At 48.1% G+C, this 18,406-nt stretch overlaps 12 non-coding genes and 2 pseudogenes across 12 annotated transcripts; all 14 read left to right on the top strand.

Moving 5' to 3' along the window:
• The first annotated feature begins 231 nt into the window (after positions 1-231).
• Positions 232-407, top strand: LOC143753259 (U2 spliceosomal RNA; annotated as a pseudogene).
• A 434-nt stretch (positions 408-841) lies between these two features.
• On the top strand, positions 842-1,005 carry LOC143753220 (U1 spliceosomal RNA). Its single transcript, XR_013207638.1, has one exon. It is a non-coding gene; the product is annotated as a U1 spliceosomal RNA (small nuclear RNA).
• Positions 1,006-2,133: 1,128 nt separating this feature from the next.
• Positions 2,134-2,324, top strand: LOC143753187 (U2 spliceosomal RNA). The gene has a single exon (XR_013207607.1). It is a non-coding gene; the product is annotated as a U2 spliceosomal RNA (small nuclear RNA).
• Positions 2,325-2,758: 434 nt separating this feature from the next.
• LOC143753158 (U1 spliceosomal RNA) lies at positions 2,759-2,922 on the top strand. The gene has a single exon (XR_013207579.1). It is a non-coding gene; the product is annotated as a U1 spliceosomal RNA (small nuclear RNA).
• A 1,128-nt stretch (positions 2,923-4,050) lies between these two features.
• Positions 4,051-4,241, top strand: LOC143753247 (U2 spliceosomal RNA). The gene has a single exon (XR_013207668.1). It is a non-coding gene; the product is annotated as a U2 spliceosomal RNA (small nuclear RNA).
• A 434-nt stretch (positions 4,242-4,675) lies between these two features.
• LOC143753208 (U1 spliceosomal RNA) lies at positions 4,676-4,839 on the top strand. The gene has a single exon (XR_013207627.1). It is a non-coding gene; the product is annotated as a U1 spliceosomal RNA (small nuclear RNA).
• Positions 4,840-5,968: 1,129 nt separating this feature from the next.
• Positions 5,969-6,159, top strand: LOC143753186 (U2 spliceosomal RNA). Its single transcript, XR_013207606.1, has one exon. It is a non-coding gene; the product is annotated as a U2 spliceosomal RNA (small nuclear RNA).
• A 434-nt stretch (positions 6,160-6,593) lies between these two features.
• On the top strand, positions 6,594-6,757 carry LOC143753197 (U1 spliceosomal RNA). Its single transcript, XR_013207616.1, has one exon. It is a non-coding gene; the product is annotated as a U1 spliceosomal RNA (small nuclear RNA).
• A 1,128-nt stretch (positions 6,758-7,885) lies between these two features.
• LOC143753246 (U2 spliceosomal RNA) lies at positions 7,886-8,076 on the top strand. Its single transcript, XR_013207667.1, has one exon. It is a non-coding gene; the product is annotated as a U2 spliceosomal RNA (small nuclear RNA).
• Positions 8,077-8,510: 434 nt separating this feature from the next.
• Positions 8,511-8,674, top strand: LOC143753185 (U1 spliceosomal RNA). Its single transcript, XR_013207605.1, has one exon. It is a non-coding gene; the product is annotated as a U1 spliceosomal RNA (small nuclear RNA).
• A 1,129-nt stretch (positions 8,675-9,803) lies between these two features.
• Positions 9,804-9,994, top strand: LOC143753184 (U2 spliceosomal RNA). The gene has a single exon (XR_013207604.1). It is a non-coding gene; the product is annotated as a U2 spliceosomal RNA (small nuclear RNA).
• Positions 9,995-10,428: 434 nt separating this feature from the next.
• Positions 10,429-10,592, top strand: LOC143753174 (U1 spliceosomal RNA). The gene has a single exon (XR_013207595.1). It is a non-coding gene; the product is annotated as a U1 spliceosomal RNA (small nuclear RNA).
• A 6,599-nt stretch (positions 10,593-17,191) lies between these two features.
• Positions 17,192-17,367, top strand: LOC143753258 (U2 spliceosomal RNA; annotated as a pseudogene).
• Positions 17,368-17,801: 434 nt separating this feature from the next.
• Positions 17,802-17,965, top strand: LOC143753163 (U1 spliceosomal RNA). Its single transcript, XR_013207584.1, has one exon. It is a non-coding gene; the product is annotated as a U1 spliceosomal RNA (small nuclear RNA).
• Positions 17,966-18,406: the final 441 nt, after the last annotated feature.

Raw genomic sequence — 18,406 nt, 5'->3', positions numbered from 1 at the left:
TGGCATATTTTATTGTTTTAATGTTCTATATTTGCATTCCTATTTTATTTTAATCCATTTTACCTTTACTTTAAAACAACACACAACATACATGGACTTTTACACAACACATCAACATAACTGATTTTTAACTGTAACTTATGTCCTTTTTGTTGTTTTAAGATATGTGCAAAAATGTGATTTTATAAGGAAAAAATGGATATTGAAAGAATGGAATGAAACAATGTGACAATAAACTTTTTTCGAAAGAAAAATCTGTTCTTATCAGTTTAATATCTGATACGTGCCCTACCCGGGCACCATATATTAAATTGATTTTTGGAACTGGGAGATGGAAGAGGGGCTTGCTCCGTCCACTCCACGCATCGACCCGGTATTGCAGTACTTCTGGGAACGGTGCACCCCCAAAAACTGTGTTCAATGAAAGAGATGTTTTAGTCTTGTGTGGCAGCAGGTGTTAATGGAAGTAACGTATATTGCTGTGTATGGGTGCTTTAAAGGTGTTGTAGGTGATCATATGCTATACAGGTAATGGTGGTGTGAGAGGGAAAAAAAAACAACAACTCTGTTCTTATCTCGTTTAACATCTGATTCGTCCACTATCCGGTGGCCGCGTATGAAATTGATTTTTGGCTCATGGATCCGGAGCATGAAAACAACATCATCCACAACAACAACAGCAAAAGAGCCCGACTCTGCAGGTTTTTGATGTCTCTCTCTTATCTCTTGGAGTTTTTACGAATGAGCTGATGAGTTGAATCAGGTGTGTGTTTGATTGTCCGACCGTTGGTGAGGATTGCGGAGAGGGACACGGTGCCTCTGACGGGAGGCCTGGGAATTCATACTTACCTGGCAGGGGAGACACCATGATCAGGAAGGTGGTTCACCCAGGGCGAGGCTCGGCCATTGCACTCCGGTTGTGCTGACCCCTGCGAATTCCCCAAATGTGGGAATCTCGACTGCATAATTTATGGTAGTGGGGGACTGCGTTCGCGCTCTCCCCTGGACACACTGGTTAAAAGAGCAGATTGTTCGAGTTCCTCTTCTTCTGGTAGTTAACGACCTAGGAAGTCCAGTGAATTGAACTGCAGTGGTTGATCGAGAGATGTAAAACTCTCAACCTAGGACCAGTCTGCAAAAGTAGGGCTGTTTTTTAGTTTTTTTTTTCATCATTCTTCAAATAATCTCCATTATTCAACCAGCGCTTTTATTGGCAGCAGTGGTCCTAGAAGCAAAGTTGTTCCGAATGAGGAGTTCTATCATGTGGTATGAATACCTTGTGCATGTGTGAAAAATCACCTGACATACAGTCGCCTATGGCCGTATTCATGTTGTTGTTTTTACTGTTTACAGCGCCACCAAGTGGCCAGTCGCCACATCCCTTTTCACCTGAGCACAGGCTGAGCCCGTGCACAGGTGTACCGACTTGGGTGTAATTGTCTCATTCCGTTGGAGAGTTATGGCCATTTAAGTAAAGCCCGCCTCGCCCACTCCCAACGTTTTGGCGTCCCGTCGCCAACGTGAATCGAAATTCCGACTTTTTTCCCCATCGCTGTCGGCAATCAGACTCCAGGGAATCTTTCTGCACCGGTTTGGGTCAGATCGGGCGAAAGACCTAGGACTAGTGTGCAAAAGTAGCTTTTTCACAAAATCCCAAATACCCGAAAATCTCGCCAGCGCAACCATCGAATCCGAGGCCTGCGTCTTGTTCGGCCCGAGCCAAGGATTCCGGTGATGTAAGACACTTGGGTCTGCGACGGACGGTTCAGGAGTTACGAGGCATTTCGTACTTCTGATCGCTGCAGCGCCACCTTGGGGCCGATTGGGCCGAGCCTTGGTGATGTTGTAGACCGGGCGGGTACTACCATCCCTCAAGAGTTTCAAGTCTCTTCGACGTACGCTTTGGTCTGCCCGCTCACTTTTAGGGCAGAATGTTTGTTGGTCCAAAATCCCAGGTTGCACTCCAAAGTGTCGTGTTGTGCGCTCTGCTGTGATCCATTTTCGGTGTCAACAGTCAAGCTGAGCTTGTATTGCTGTGAGCTGAGCTTGTTTGCTGGCGACCTTTAGACCCTCTCGCCACGGCCCAGGTGGGCGTGGCCTTTGACGGCTCCCCCGCCTCTGCGTCATTGTGTCATCGCTTCTCGGCCTTTTGGCTAAGATCAAGTGTAGTATCTGTTCTTATCAGTTTAATATCTGATACGTGCCCTACCCGGGCACCATATATTAAATTGATTTTTGGAACTGGGAGATGGAAGAGGGGCTTGCTCCGTCCACTCCACGCATCGACCCGGTATTGCAGTACTTCTGGGAACGGTGCACCCCCAAAAACTGTGTTCAATGAAAGAGATGTTTTAGTCTTGTGTGGCAGCAGGTGTTAATGGAAGTAACGTATATTGCTGTGTATGGGTGCTTTAAAGGTGTTGTAGGTGATCATATGCTATACAGGTAATGGTGGTGTGAGAGGGAAAAAAAAACAACAACTCTGTTCTTATCTCGTTTAACATCTGATTCGTCCACTATCCGGTGGCCGCGTATGAAATTGATTTTTGGCTCATGGATCCGGAGCATGAAAACAACATCATCCACAACAACAACAGCAAAAGAGCCCGACTCTGCAGGTTTTTGATGTCTCTCTCTTATCTCTTGGAGTTTTTACGAATGAGCTGATGAGTTGAATCAGGTGTGTGTTTGATTGTCCGACCGTTGGTGAGGATTGCGGAGAGGGACACGGTGCCTCTGACGGGAGGCCTGGGAATTCATACTTACCTGGCAGGGGAGACACCATGATCAGGAAGGTGGTTCACCCAGGGCGAGGCTCGGCCATTGCACTCCGGTTGTGCTGACCCCTGCGAATTCCCCAAATGTGGGAATCTCGACTGCATAATTTATGGTAGTGGGGGACTGCGTTTGCGCTCTCCCCTGGACACACTGGTTAAAAGAGCAGATTGTTCGAGTTCCTCTTCTTCTGGTAGTTAACGACCTAGGAAGTCCAGGGAATTGAACTGCAGTGGTTGATCGAGAGATGTAAAACTCTCAACCTAGGACCAGTCTGCAAAAGTAGGGCTGTTTTTTAGTTTTTTTTTTCATCATTCTTCAAATAATCTCCATTATTCAACCAGCGCTTTTATTGGCAGCAGTGGTCCTAGAAGCAAAGTTGTTCCGAATGAGGAGTTCTATCATGTGGTATGAATACCTTGTGCATGTGTGAAAAATCACCTGACATACAGTCGCCTATGGCCGTATTCATGTTGTTGTTTTTACTGTTTACAGCGCCACCAAGTGGCCAGTCGCCACATCCCTTTTCACCTGAGCACAGGCTGAGCCCGTGCACAGGTGTACCGACTTGGGTGTAATTGTCTCATTCCGTTGGAGAGTTATGGCCATTTAAGTAAAGCCCGCCTCGCCCACTCCCAACGTTTTGGCGTCCCGTCGCCAACGTGTATCGAAATTCCGACTTTTTTCCCCATCGCTGTCGGCAATCAGACTCCAGGGAATCTTTCTGCACCGGTTTGGGTCAGATCGGGCGAAAGACCTAGGACTAGTGTGCAAAAGTAGCTTTTTCACAAAATCCCAAATACCCGAAAATCTCGCCAGCGCAACCATCAAATCCGAGGCCTGCGTCTTGTTCGGCCCGAGCCAAGGATTCCGGTGATGTAAGACACTTGGGTCTGCGACGGACGGTTCAGGAGTTACGAGGCATTTCGTACTTCTGATCGCTGCAGCGCCACCTTGGGGCCGATTGGGCCGAGCCTTGGTGATGTTGTAGACCGGGCGGGTACTACCATCCCTCAAGAGTTTCAAGTCTCTACGACGTACGCTTTGGTCTGCCCGCTCACTTTTAGGGCAGAATGTTTGTTGGTCCAAAATCCCAGGTTGCACTCCAAAGTGTCGTGTTGTGCGCTCTGCTGTGATCCATTTTCGGTGTCAACAGTCAAGCTGAGCTTGTATTGCTGTGAGCTGAGCTTGTTTGCTGGCGACCTTTAGACCCTCTCGCCACGGCCCAGGTGGGCGTGGCCTTTGACGGCTCCCCCGCCTCTGCGTCATTATGTCATCGCTTCTCGGCCTTTTGGCTAAGATCAAGTGTAGTATCTGTTCTTATCAGTTTAATATCTGATACGTGCCCTACCCGGGCACCATATATTAAATTGATTTTTGGAACTGGGAGATGGAAGAGGGGCTTGCTCCGTCCACTCCACGCATCGACCTGGTATTGCAGTACTTCTGGGAACGGTGCACCCCCAAAAACTGTGTTCAATGAAAGAGATGTTTTAGTCTTGTGTGGCAGCAGGTGTTAATGGAAGTAACGTATATTGCTGTGTATGGGTGCTTTAAAGGTGTTGTAGGTGATCATATGCTATACAGGTAATGGTGGTGTGAGAGGGAAAAAAAAACAACAACTCTGTTCTTATCTCGTTTAACATCTGATTCGTCCACTATCCGGTGGCCGCGTATGAAATTGATTTTTGGCTCATGGATCCGGAGCATGAAAACAACATCATCCACAACAACAACAGCAAAAGAGCCCGACTCTGCAGGTTTTTGATGTCTCTCTCTTATCTCTTGGAGTTTTTACGAATGAGCTGATGAGTTGTATCAGGTGTGTGTTTGATTGTCCGACCGTTGGTGAGGATTGCGGAGAGGGACACGGTGCCTCTGACGGGAGGCCTTGGAATTCATACTTACCTGGCAGGGGAGACACCATGATCAGGAAGGTGGTTCACCCAGGGCGAGGCTCGGCCATTGCACTCCGGTTGTGCTGACCCCTGCGAATTCCCCAAATGTGGGAATCTCGACTGCATAATTTATGGTAGTGGGGGACTGCGTTCGCGCTCTCCCCTGGACACACTGGTTAAAAGAGCAGATTGTTCGAGTTCCTCTTCTTCTGGTAGTTAACGACCTAGGAAGTCCAGAGAATTGAACTGCAGTGGTTGATTGAGAGATGTAAAACTCTCAACCTAGGACCAGTCTGCAAAAGTAGGGCTGTTTTTTAGGGTTTTTTTTTCATCATTCTTCAAATAATCTCCATTATTCAACCAGCGCTTTTATTGGCAGCAGTGGTCCTAGAAGCAAAGTTGTTCCGAATGAGGAGTTCTATCATGTGGTATGAATACCTTGTGCATGTGTGAAAAATCACCTGACATACAGTCGCCTATGGCCGTATTCATGTTGTTGTTTTTACTGTTTACAGCGCCACCAAGTGGCCAGTCGCCACATCCCTTTTCACCTGAGCACAGGCTGAGCCCGTGCACAGGTGTACCGACTTGGGTGTAATTGTCTCATTCCGTTGGAGAGTTATGGCCATTTAAGTAAAGCCCGCCTCGCCCACTCCCAACGTTTTGGCGTCCCGTCGCCAACGTGAATCGAAATTCCGACTTTTTTCCCCATCGCTGTCGGCAATCAGACTCCAGGGAATCTTTCTGCACCGGTTTGGGTCAGATCGGGCGAAAGACCTAGGACTAGTGTGCAAAAGTAGCTTTTTCACAAAATCCCAAATACCCGAAAATCTCGCCAGCGCAACCATCGAATCCGAGGCCTGCGTCTTGTTCGGCCCGAGCCAAGGATTCCGGTGATGTAAGACACTTGGGTCTGCGACGGACGGTTCAGGAGTTACGAGGCATTTCGTACTTCTGATCGCTGCAGCGCCACCTTGGGGCCGATTGGGCCGAGCCTTGGTGATGTTGTAGACCGGGCGGGTACTACCATCCCTCAAGAGTTTCAAGTCTCTTCGACGTACGCTTTGGTCTGCCCGCTCACTTTTAGGGCAGAATGTTTGTTGGTCCAAAATCCCAGGTTGCACTCCAAAGTGTCGTGTTGTGCGCTCTGCTGTGATCCATTTTCGGTGTCAACAGTCAAGCTGAGCTTGTATTGCTGTGAGCTGAGCTTGTTTGCTGGCGACCTTTAGACCCTCTCGCCACGGCCCAGGTGGGCGTGGCCTTTGACGGCTCCCCCGCCTCTGCGTCATTGTGTCATCGCTTCTCGGCCTTTTGGCTAAGATCAAGTGTAGTATCTGTTCTTATCAGTTTAATATCTGATACGTGCCCTACCCGGGCACCATATATTAAATTGATTTTTGGAACTGGGAGATGGAAGAGGGGCTTGCTCCGTCCACTCCACGCATCGACCCGGTATTGCAGTACTTCTGGGAACGGTGCACCCCCAAAAACTGTGTTCAATGAAAGAGATGTTTTAGTCTTGTGTGGCAGCAGGTGTTAATGGAAGTAACGTATATTGCTGTGTATGGGTGCTTTAAAGGTGTTGTAGGTGATCATATGCTATACAGGTAATGGTGGTGTGAGAGGGAAAAAAAAACAACAACTCTGTTCTTATCTCGTTTAACATCTGATTCGTCCACTATCCGGTGGCCGCGTATGAAATTGATTTTTGGCTCATGGATCCGGAGCATGAAAACAACATCATCCACAACAACAACAGCAAAAGAGCCCGACTCTGCAGGTTTTTGATGTCTCTCTCTTATCTCTTGGAGTTTTTACGAATGAGCTGATGAGTTGAATCAGGTGTGTGTTTGATTGTCCGACCGTTGGTGAGGATTGCGGAGAGGGACACGGTGCCTCTGACGGGAGGCCTGGGAATTCATACTTACCTGGCAGGGGAGACACCATGATCAGGAAGGTGGTTCACCCAGGGCGAGGCTCGGCCATTGCACTCCGGTTGTGCTGACCCCTGCGAATTCCCCAAATGTGGGAATCTCGACTGCATAATTTATGGTAGTGGGGGACTGCGTTCGCGCTCTCCCCTGGACACACTGGTTAAAAGAGCAGATTGTTCGAGTTCCTCTTCTTCTGGTAGTTAACGACCTAGGAAGTCCAGGGAATTGAACTGCAGTGGTTGATCGAGAGATGTAAAACTCTCAACCTAGGACCAGTCTGCAAAAGTAGGGCTGTTTTTTAGTTTTTTTTTTCATCATTCTTCAAATAATCTCCATTATTCAACCAGCGCTTTTATTGGCAGCAGTGGTCCTAGAAGCAAAGTTGTTCCGAATGAGGAGTTCTATCATGTGGTATGAATACCTTGTGCATGTGTGAAAAATCACCTGACATACAGTCGCCTATGGCCGTATTCATGTTGTTGTTTTTACTGTTTACAGCGCCACCAAGTGGCCAGTCGCCACATCCCTTTTCACCTGAGCACAGGCTGAGCCCGTGCACAGGTGTACCGACTTGGGTGTAATTGTCTCATTCCGTTGGAGAGTTATGGCCATTTAAGTAAAGCCCGCCTCGCCCACTCCCAACGTTTTGGCGTCCCGTCGCCAACGTGTATCGAAATTCCGACTTTTTTCCCCATCGCTGTCGGCAATCAGACTCCAGGGAATCTTTCTGCACCGGTTTGGGTCAGATCGGGCGAAAGACCTAGGACTAGTGTGCAAAAGTAGCTTTTTCACAAAATCCCAAATACCCGAAAATCTCGCCAGCGCAACCATCAAATCCGAGGCCTGCGTCTTGTTCGGCCCGAGCCAAGGATTCCGGTGATGTAAGACACTTGGGTCTGCGACGGACGGTTCAGGAGTTACGAGGCATTTCGTACTTCTGATCGCTGCAGCGCCACCTTGGGGCCGATTGGGCCGAGCCTTGGTGATGTTGTAGACCGGGCGGGTACTACCATCCCTCAAGAGTTTCAAGTCTCTACGACGTACGCTTTGGTCTGCCCGCTCACTTTTAGGGCAGAATGTTTGTTGGTCCAAAATCCCAGGTTGCACTCCAAAGTGTCGTGTTGTGCGCTCTGCTGTGATCCATTTTCGGTGTCAACAGTCAAGCTGAGCTTGTATTGCTGTGAGCTGAGCTTGTTTGCTGGCGACCTTTAGACCCTCTCGCCACGGCCCAGGTGGGCGTGGCCTTTGACGGCTCCCCCGCCTCTGCGTCATTATGTCATCGCTTCTCGGCCTTTTGGCTAAGATCAAGTGTAGTATCTGTTCTTATCAGTTTAATATCTGATACGTGCCCTACCCGGGCACCATATATTAAATTGATTTTTGGAACTGGGAGATGGAAGAGGGGCTTGCTCCGTCCACTCCACGCATCGACCTGGTATTGCAGTACTTCTGGGAACGGTGCACCCCCAAAAACTGTGTTCAATGAAAGAGATGTTTTAGTCTTGTGTGGCAGCAGGTGTTAATGGAAGTAACGTATATTGCTGTGTATGGGTGCTTTAAAGGTGTTGTAGGTGATCATATGCTATACAGGTAATGGTGGTGTGAGAGGGAAAAAAAAACAACAACTCTGTTCTTATCTCGTTTAACATCTGATTCGTCCACTATCCGGTGGCCGCGTATGAAATTGATTTTTGGCTCATGGATCCGGAGCATGAAAACAACATCATCCACAACAACAACAGCAAAAGAGCCCGACTCTGCAGGTTTTTGATGTCTCTCTCTTATCTCTTGGAGTTTTTACGAATGAGCTGATGAGTTGTATCAGGTGTGTGTTTGATTGTCCGACCGTTGGTGAGGATTGCGGAGAGGGACACGGTGCCTCTGACGGGAGGCCTGGGAATTCATACTTACCTGGCAGGGGAGACACCATGATCAGGAAGGTGGTTCACCCAGGGCGAGGCTCGGCCATTGCACTCCGGTTGTGCTGACCCCTGCGAATTCCCCAAATGTGGGAATCTCGACTGCATAATTTATGGTAGTGGGGGACTGCGTTCGCGCTCTCCCCTGGACACACTGGTTAAAAGAGCAGATTGTTCGAGTTCCTCTTCTTCTGGTAGTTAACGACCTAGGAAGTCCAGAGAATTGAACTGCAGTGGTTGATTGAGAGATGTAAAACTCTCAACCTAGGACCAGTCTGCAAAAGTAGGGCTGTTTTTTAGGGTTTTTTTTTCATCATTCTTCAAATAATCTCCATTATTCAACCAGCGCTTTTATTGGCAGCAGTGGTCCTAGAAGCAAAGTTGTTCCGAATGAGGAGTTCTATCATGTGGTATGAATACCTTGTGCATGTGTGAAAAATCACCTGACATACAGTCGCCTATGGCCGTATTCATGTTGTTGTTTTTACTGTTTACAGCGCCACCAAGTGGCCAGTCGCCACATCCCTTTTCACCTGAGCACAGGCTGAGCCCGTGCACAGGTGTACCGACTTGGGTGTAATTGTCTCATTCCGTTGGAGAGTTATGGCCATTTAAGTAAAGCCCGCCTCGCCCACTCCCAACGTTTTGGCGTCCCGTCGCCAACGTGAATCGAAATTCCGACTTTTTTCCCCATCGCTGTCGGCAATCAGACTCCAGGGAATCTTTCTGCACCGGTTTGGGTCAGATCGGGCGAAAGACCTAGGACTAGTGTGCAAAAGTAGCTTTTTCACAAAATCCCAAATACCCGAAAATCTCGCCAGCGCAACCATCGAATCCGAGGCCTGCGTCTTGTTCGGCCCGAGCCAAGGATTCCGGTGATGTAAGACACTTGGGTCTGCGACGGACGGTTCAGGAGTTACGAGGCATTTCGTACTTCTGATCGCTGCAGCGCCACCTTGGGGCCGATTGGGCCGAGCCTTGGTGATGTTGTAGACCGGGCGGGTACTACCATCCCTCAAGAGTTTCAAGTCTCTTCGACGTACGCTTTGGTCTGCCCGCTCACTTTTAGGGCAGAATGTTTGTTGGTCCAAAATCCCAGGTTGCACTCCAAAGTGTCGTGTTGTGCGCTCTGCTGTGATCCATTTTCGGTGTCAACAGTCAAGCTGAGCTTGTATTGCTGTGAGCTGAGCTTGTTTGCTGGCGACCTTTAGACCCTCTCGCCACGGCCCAGGTGGGCGTGGCCTTTGACGGCTCCCCCGCCTCTGCGTCATTGTGTCATCGCTTCTCGGCCTTTTGGCTAAGATCAAGTGTAGTATCTGTTCTTATCAGTTTAATATCTGATACGTGCCCTACCCGGGCACCATATATTAAATTGATTTTTGGAACTGGGAGATGGAAGAGGGGCTTGCTCCGTCCACTCCACGCATCGACCCGGTATTGCAGTACTTCTGGGAACGGTGCACCCCCAAAAACTGTGTTCAATGAAAGAGATGTTTTAGTCTTGTGTGGCAGCAGGTGTTAATGGAAGTAACGTATATTGCTGTGTATGGGTGCTTTAAAGGTGTTGTAGGTGATCATATGCTATACAGGTAATGGTGGTGTGAGAGGGAAAAAAACACAACAACTCTGTTCTTATCTCGTTTAACATCTGATTCGTCCACTATCCGGTGGCCGCGTATGAAATTGATTTTTGGCTCATGGATCCGGAGCATGAAAACAACATCATCCACAACAACAACAGCAAAAGAGCCCGACTCTGCAGGTTTTTGATGTCTCTCTCTTATCTCTTGGAGTTTTTACGAATGAGCTGATGAGTTGAATCAGGTGTGTGTTTGATTGTCCGACCGTTGGTGAGGATTGCGGAGAGGGACACGGTGCCTCTGACGGGAGGCCTGGGAATTCATACTTACCTGGCAGGGGAGACACCATGATCAGGAAGGTGGTTCACCCAGGGCGAGGCTCGGCCATTGCACTCCGGTTGTGCTGACCCCTGCGAATTCCCCAAATGTGGGAATCTCGACTGCATAATTTATGGTAGTGGGGGACTGCGTTCGCGCTCTCCCCTGGACACACTGGTTAAAAGAGCAGATTGTTCGAGTTCCTCTTCTTCTGGTAGTTAACGACCTAGGAAGTCCAGGGAATTGAACTGCAGTGGTTGATCGAGAGATGTAAAACTCTCAACCTAGGACCAGTCTGCAAAAGTAGGGCTGTTTTTTAGTTTTTTTTTCATCATTCTTCAAATAATCTCCATTATTCAACCAGCGCTTTTATTGGCAGCAGTGGTCCTAGAAGCAAAGTTGTTCCGAATGAGGAGTTCTATCATGTGGTATGAATACCTTGTGCATGTGTGAAAAATCACCTGACATACAGTCGCCTATGGCCGTATTCATGTTGTTGTTTTTACTGTTTACAGCGCCACCAAGTGGCCAGTCGCCACATCCCTTTTCACCTGAGCACAGGCTGAGCCCGTGCACAGGTGTACCGACTTGGGTGTAATTGTCTCATTCCGTTGGAGAGTTATGGCCATTTAAGTAAAGCCCGCCTCGCCCACTCCCAACGTTTTGGCGTCCCGTCGCCAACGTGTATCGAAATTCCGACTTTTTTCCCCATCGCTGTCGGCAATCAGACTCCAGGGAATCTTTCTGCACCGGTTTGGGTCAGATCGGGCGAAAGACCTAGGACTAGTGTGCAAAAGTAGCTTTTTCACAAAATCCCAAATACCCGAAAATCTCGCCAGCGCAACCATCAAATCCGAGGCCTGCGTCTTGTTCGGCCCGAGCCAAGGATTCCGGTGATGTAAGACACTTGGGTCTGCGACGGACGGTTCAGGAGTTACGAGGCATTTCGTACTTCTGATCGCTGCAGCGCCACCTTGGGGCCGATTGGGCCGAGCCTTGGTGATGTTGTAGACCGGGCGGGTACTACCATCCCTCAAGAGTTTCAAGTCTCTACGACGTACGCTTTGGTCTGCCCGCTCACTTTTAGGGCAGAATGTTTGTTGGTCCAAAATCCCAGGTTGCACTCCAAAGTGTCGTGTTGTGCGCTCTGCTGTGATCCATTTTCGGTGTCAACAGTCAAGCTGAGCTTGTATTGCTGTGAGCTGAGCTTGTTTGCTGGCGACCTTTAGACCCTCTCGCCACGGCCCAGGTGGGCGTGGCCTTTGACGGCTCCCCCGCCTCTGCGTCATTGTGTCATCGCTTCTCGGCCTTTTGGCTAAGATCAAGTGTCTGGTCCTAGGGTAGAGACAGCGATCGCCTCTTGGAGGTTTTTCCGGCTTGGGTCCTTCAGTGACTTGAGCCCCAAACTTTTGAGAGGTACATTGATCCAGCTGCTTTTATTCCGGTTCTGTTTTAAGGTAAGACCTTTTTATCTATTTATTTATTATTTATTTATTTATTGTTTTTTAAAGTTTTAGGCTGTTGGTGTCTCCACCATGTCGGCTGCCCGTGCCGGCATGAGGAGGCACCACAGCGTGCGTTTTTTATTCAAAGAAGTTGAGGGGAAGCTCCTGGGGATGTCACGTCTTGACTTCTCCAGGAAGCTGATCCAAAAAACTCTAAATTTTAAACCTGATGATCTGAATTGCATCGTGACTCTGCCCCTGAACAAAGGATTTGATGTTAGTTTTAGAGCGGTTTCCCACCTGAATGATTTCTGGCACAGATTTGAAGTAGCTAAATCCCAGCTGTCCATGTTTACTGTTGAAAAGCTCTCTGACAACACACTTAAAACTGTGATTGTTAGAATGTTTAATGAGACAGTGACTGGGGAGGACATTTGTGTCTGGCTGGGCAGATTTTGCACAGTTCGAAGCCAGCCAGTCAAGGTTTTAGATGAGGATGGTATTTGGACATGCTCCTGGCGAATTCCCATTAAACAATGGGAAGACGCTGGGGGCTACCAGGGCCTGAAGCATCTGCCTTCTATGATTGTGTTGGGCGAGAACAGAGGCTACATTCACTACCAGGGTATGCCCAAATTATGTAGAAAATGTGGAAAGTTTGGGCACTTAGCTGAAGCATGCCAGGAAATGATATGTGGGAAATGCAGAGAAATTGGTCATACTTTTGAAGAGTGTACCAATGGCAGGCGGTGCAACCTCTGTGGGGAGTCATCCCATCTCTACAGAGATTGCCCTAAAAGTTTTGCCAACAAACTGAAAGGCAACAAAATGGCCGCCCCACATGTGGAACAAACAAAAGAGCAAAGGAAGGAGGAGGCGGTCCCTGAGGTTTTGGCGGGAAATTCTAATTCCCAGCCAGCCTCAGGGAGTGGGCAGGAGGAAGGAAGTGGGGCGGCCACAGGGGCGGAGTCAAGTTTTAACAGCGAACAGAGTGAGGAAGCCGTTCCCCAACAAGAGAGAAGTGAAAACAAAATGGAGGAGGAGGAGGAGGATGCAACGGCTTCCTCACTCTACACCGTATCGGAGGTTAGTGTGGTGGATAGTGGGGATGAATCCGAGGGTTCACTCCCCAATGCTCAGGTGCAAAAAAGGTCTGCGAGATCTCCTCTGCTTCAAACAGAGGAGAAAAGGCTGCGGGCATCGCATCGGCTAGATAGTTCCTCTTCGTTAGATCTAGACCGTATGTGGCCCGCAGAATCTCCCAATGAAGTCTCCTTTTTGCACGTTAAGCTTAGAACATCGTCACCGAAGGAGCCACAAGAGGTTCTCTCTGTGGACTCTGAGGCGGCGAGCATTTGCCCTCCTGATCCCAGTTTTTCTGGGGAAAAGGAGAAGCAAGTGCTACATGACATAACATGATTTTAATGTAACTTTCTGCAGTCTTTTGGTTTTATCCTTCTATTAATGCTTGTATTTTTAACCATACTGCTCATGGCCCTCACTATCTCTACAATCAATGTGAGAAGTGTGAGGTCTACTTTGCGAGCACAGAGTGTGTTATCCTTTTTAAAAACTTTTAAGTCAGATGTGTTTTTATTGCAAGAATGTGGTTTGCCCTTTTTAACAAATTACAGGAAGTGGGAGGAGATTTGGACCCCAGGATTTTCCATTTGGAGTGGGTCCAATTTTAACAAAAATGACGGTGTTGCTATTTTAATAAAAAATCCCAACCTTTTGGTGAAGGGCAGCACTGTGGTGAGGGACGGGCGGGCAATTTTAGCAAATCTGACTTTTTTAGGTAAGGATCTTAACATTTTAAATATGTATGGTTTTACTGAAAAAAATAACAGGTATGAGCTTTTAGAAGACTTACAACCCCACATGCTAGGCAGGGCTCCCCTAGTGGTAGCAGGGGATTTTAATTGTGTATTATCAAAAAAGGACAGAAGGAGGGTAGGAGAGGATTTTAAGGTCGACAAGACATCGGTTTTATTACAAAATATAGTCAAAGATTTTAAATTAGTTGACTGTTTTAAAACAATGCATCAAAGAGAGGAAGGCTTCACCTGGTTCAGTGGTGACGGTACCAGAGCCTCTCGAATTGACTATATTTTTACCAGGGACCTCCCGCCGACCGATGCTACATTGACCCCCCTCTTTTTTTCCGACCATATGATGCTGTCTTGCACTCTTTCACTCCCCACAGGTGTGACTGCAGGGGGAGGGCTGTGGAAGCTGAACTGTTCCCTATTAGAGGACGAGGAAGTGGTTAGTGAGTATAGGGAGCAGTTCAGCCAATGGCAGACCCTCCAGGACTTTTACGACTCACGTGCACAGTGGTGGGAGATGGTGAAACAAAGGACAGGACGGTTTTTTAAACAAATTGGAAAAGAAAAAAAGAATAAAGAAAAAAGACGCATGATGGGGTTGCAAAAAAGACTGCAGAGATATTTTAACCTTTTAAACAATGGATTGGATTTTACAAATGAAATAAAAGAAGTAAAGAAAGAAATGTCAGATCTGTCTGAAACAAAGAGCAAAGGTGTCATTTTAAGATGTAGAGAAAGGGAGTTAGAGGAAGGAGAGAAGTGTACCAGGTATTTTTTTAAAAAGACAATAGCTCGGGGAGGGTCGATCAATATTTTAAAAACTTTTAGAGGGGGGGAAGTAAATACAACTGACCTGATTTTAGGGGAAATTGAAAGTTTTTACAGTAATTTATACGGCACTAAAGAGGTACACAATGGCATCTTAGAGGAAGTTTTAGGGTTTTTAGATAAAAAAGTTAAGAGTCCAGATGTGCTTTTATCCCAGGATTTTAATCTTTTAGAATTGGAAAAAGCTTTAAAGGGTTTTAAGAAGGGGAAGTCCCCGGGCATGGACGGACTCCCCTTTGAGTTTTATCTGACTTTCTGGGACATTTTAGCACATGACTTACTTACAGTTTTTAAAGAATTTGAGACTCTTGACAGACTTCCAGACAGCTTTAGAGTAGGGATAGTTACATTACTGTACAAAAAAGGAGACAAGACTGACTTGAGAAACTGGCGACCAATCACTCTTTTAAATTATGATTGTAAACTTTTTAGTAAGATTTTAGCTACACGCATGTCGACTGTTTTAGAGGACGTAATCCACCTGGATCAAGCTTGCGCTGTGCCCGGCAGGAAGATCACGGACAGCCTGGTACTGATCAGAGACGCCATCTGTTATGCGAGAGACAGAAACATTAGGCTTGTAGTCCTAAATTTAGACTTTGAAAAAGCTTTTGATCGGGTCTCGCACCAGTACCTCCTTCAGGTACTGCAAAAAATGGGCTTTCCAGAGAGGTTTATAGCTTGGGTGGGACTGCTGTATGAGGGCTTAAGCAGCAAATTTCTTGCAAATGGGCATCTTTCCAAAGCTGTAAATATCCACAGCGGTGTCCGTCAGGGGTGTCCTTTATCTCCCCTTCTGTATGTGGCTTGTATTGAGCCACTGGCACAGATCTTGAGAAGGGATAAATGGATTAAAGGACTAGATATCCCAGGAACTGGTGGACTGACGGCGACCTGCGTTTTATATATGGATGACGTGACCCTTTTAGCGACTGACTTTTTATCAGTACGAAGAGCAATGGACTTGACTGACTGGTACGGTCGGGCCTCGGGCGCCAAGCTTAACAGGAGTAAGTCCGAGGCCCTGCTCTTCGGGCCGTGGGGCGACGTGGACACAGGAGGACTAGATTTGGATTTTAAAGAAAAGGATTTGAAAATTTTAGGAGTAAAATTTGACAGGGAGGGTGGAGGACCAGGAAACTGGACTGACATGTTAGGGAAAGTCAGACAAAGACTGGGCTTTTGGGGACTAAGACAACTGACGTTAGAAGGCAAGATTTTAATTTTTAAAGCAGTGATTTTACCACTAATTTTACTTGTCTGTTCTGTTTTTAGTCCCCCAAGACGATTTCTGGCCAAGTTGGAGAGGGCGGTATTTTATTTCCTGTGGGGGTCCAAGTGGGAACGAATCAAGAGGGAGGTCGTTAAAAAGAAAAAAGAGAATGGCGGGAAAGGCCTCCCAGACCCCCACCTGTTTTTAGGCAGCCGCTTTGCCGCCCTCCATATCCAGTATGCACTGACCCCATCCAGAGAACACAAGACAGCAGCCATGACCCGATTCTGGATGGGGTCATACCTAAGAAGTTTGAAAATTTTACCCATTGATCTTAAAAGTCCAGTGTCTTTTAATTTGTCAAAAGAGCATAGTTTTATTAAGAAATTTTTAAAGAAATATCTTTTAGAAACAAATGATGCCACTGTTTTAACTAATCACAAGTCTCTCGTCTCTCTTGTGCAGGATCGAGAATCGGTGAGTCCAGTTCCAGGCCTCACACTAGGTGAGGCCAAAGACGTTTGGAGGAACGCAGCCCACCCAGCTCTCCAGAACAGGCTTAAGGACCTGTCGTGGATGGTGGCTCATGAGATCCTCCCAGTCAGGGCGGTCATGCACTCCAGAGGCATGGCCAAAAACTCCACCTGCCCACGGTCCGGATGTGGTTCCCCGGAGACCGTTCAACATCTGCTCTGGGAGTGCGGCGCTGCGCGGGACCTGTGGGCCAAGACAGGCCCCCTGTTTTTCCCGTGCCTGCCAGCGGGTGGGGCCCAGGTGGACTATAAGCTCGCCATCCTGGGGGTGGGTCAGGGCTTGAAGGAGTTGACACCACCAACGTTTGCCTCGCTCTGGCTCACCCTCAACCACATCAAGGATGCCATCTGGGTCACCAGAAACCTGCTGGTGGGGAAACGCGTGACGGTCCCCCTCCACGCGTGCGAGCAGAGGATAACATCAACGCTGCAGGGTGGGCCGCACGTCGTTATTCGGATGGGGGGGCCGAGGTCACACGGAGAAGGTCCCGGCCGCCACCGTACCTGGCCGCCCGTAGATGCACCCTCACCACTCTGGTTACGGGAACAGCGGGCCAGCGGGCCGGAGGAGAGGGGATCTCCGCTGGGCACTGGAAGCGAGGAGTCTGGGGCCTGTTCTGGAGACCTGGAGTGAATGGACATTCTTGATAGGGACTCACCCTCGATCCTGTACAAGAGATGTTTTATTTGGCATATTTTATTGTTTTAATGTTCTATATTTGCATTCCTATTTTATTTTAATCCATTTTACCTTTACTTTAAAACAACACACAACATACATGGACTTTTACACAACACATCAACATAACTGATTTTTAACTGTAACTTATGTCCTTTTTGTTGTTTTAAGATATGTGCAAAAATGTGATTTTATAAGGAAAAAATGGATATTGAAAGAATGGAATGAAACAATGTGACAATAAACTTTTTTCGAAAGAAAAATCTGTTCTTATCAGTTTAATATCTGATACGTGCCCTACCCGGGCACCATATATTAAATTGATTTTTGGAACTGGGAGATGGAAGAGGGGCTTGCTCCGTCCACTCCACGCATCGACCCGGTATTGCAGTACTTCTGGGAACGGTGCACCCCCAAAAACTGTGTTCAATGAAAGAGATGTTTTAGTCTTGTGTGGCAGCAGGTGTTAATGGAAGTAACGTATATTGCTGTGTATGGGTGCTTTAAAGGTGTTGTAGGTGATCATATGCTATACAGGTAATGGTGGTGTGAGAGGGAAAAAAAAACAACAACTCTGTTCTTATCTCGTTTAACATCTGATTCGTCCACTATCCGGTGGCCGCGTATGAAATTGATTTTTGGCTCATGGATCCGGAGCATGAAAACAACATCATCCACAACAACAACAGCAAAAGAGCCCGACTCTGCAGGTTTTTGATGTCTCTCTCTTATCTCTTGGAGTTTTTACGAATGAGCTGATGAGTTGAATCAGGTGTGTGTTTGATTGTCCGACCGTTGGTGAGGATTGCGGAGAGGGACACGGTGCCTCTGACGGGAGGCCTGGGAATTCATACTTACCTGGCAGGGGAGACACCATGATCAGGAAGGTGGTTCACCCAGGGCGAGGCTCGGCCATTGCACTCCGGTTGTGCTGACCCCTGCGAATTCCCCAAATGTGGGAATCTCGACTGCATAATTTATGGTAGTGGGGGACTGCGTTCGCGCTCTCCCCTGGACACACTGGTTACCACCTGCCCACGGTCCGGATGTGGTTCCCCGGAGACCGTTCGACATCTGCTCTGGGAGCGCGGCGCTGCGCGGGACCTGTGGGCCAAGACAGGCCCCCTGTTTTTCCCGTGCCTGCCAGCGGGTGGGGCCCAGGTGGACTATAAGCTCGCCATCCTGGGGGTGGGTCAGGGCTTGAAGGAGTTGACACCACCAACGTTTGCCTCGCTCTGGCTCACCCTCAACCACATCAAGGATGCCATCTGGGTCACCAGAAACCTGCTGGTGGGGAAACGCGTGACGGTCCCCCTCCACGCGTGCGAGCAGAGGATAACATCAACGCTGCAGGGTGGGCCGCACGTCGTTATTCGGATGGGGGGGCCGAGGTCACACGGAGAAGGTCCCGGCCGCCACCGTACCTGGCCGCCCGTAGATGCACCCTCACCACTC

This window comes from Siphateles boraxobius, unplaced genomic scaffold (assembly GCF_051911475.1).
Source record: "Siphateles boraxobius isolate OS27281-9 unplaced genomic scaffold, OSU_SipBor_1 275, whole genome shotgun sequence".
In the NCBI taxonomy this organism is placed as follows: domain Eukaryota; kingdom Metazoa; phylum Chordata; class Actinopteri; order Cypriniformes; family Leuciscidae; genus Siphateles; species Siphateles boraxobius.
The sequence above is the reverse complement of the archived record's forward strand: the minus strand, read 5'-3'. Positions and strand labels throughout refer to the sequence as shown.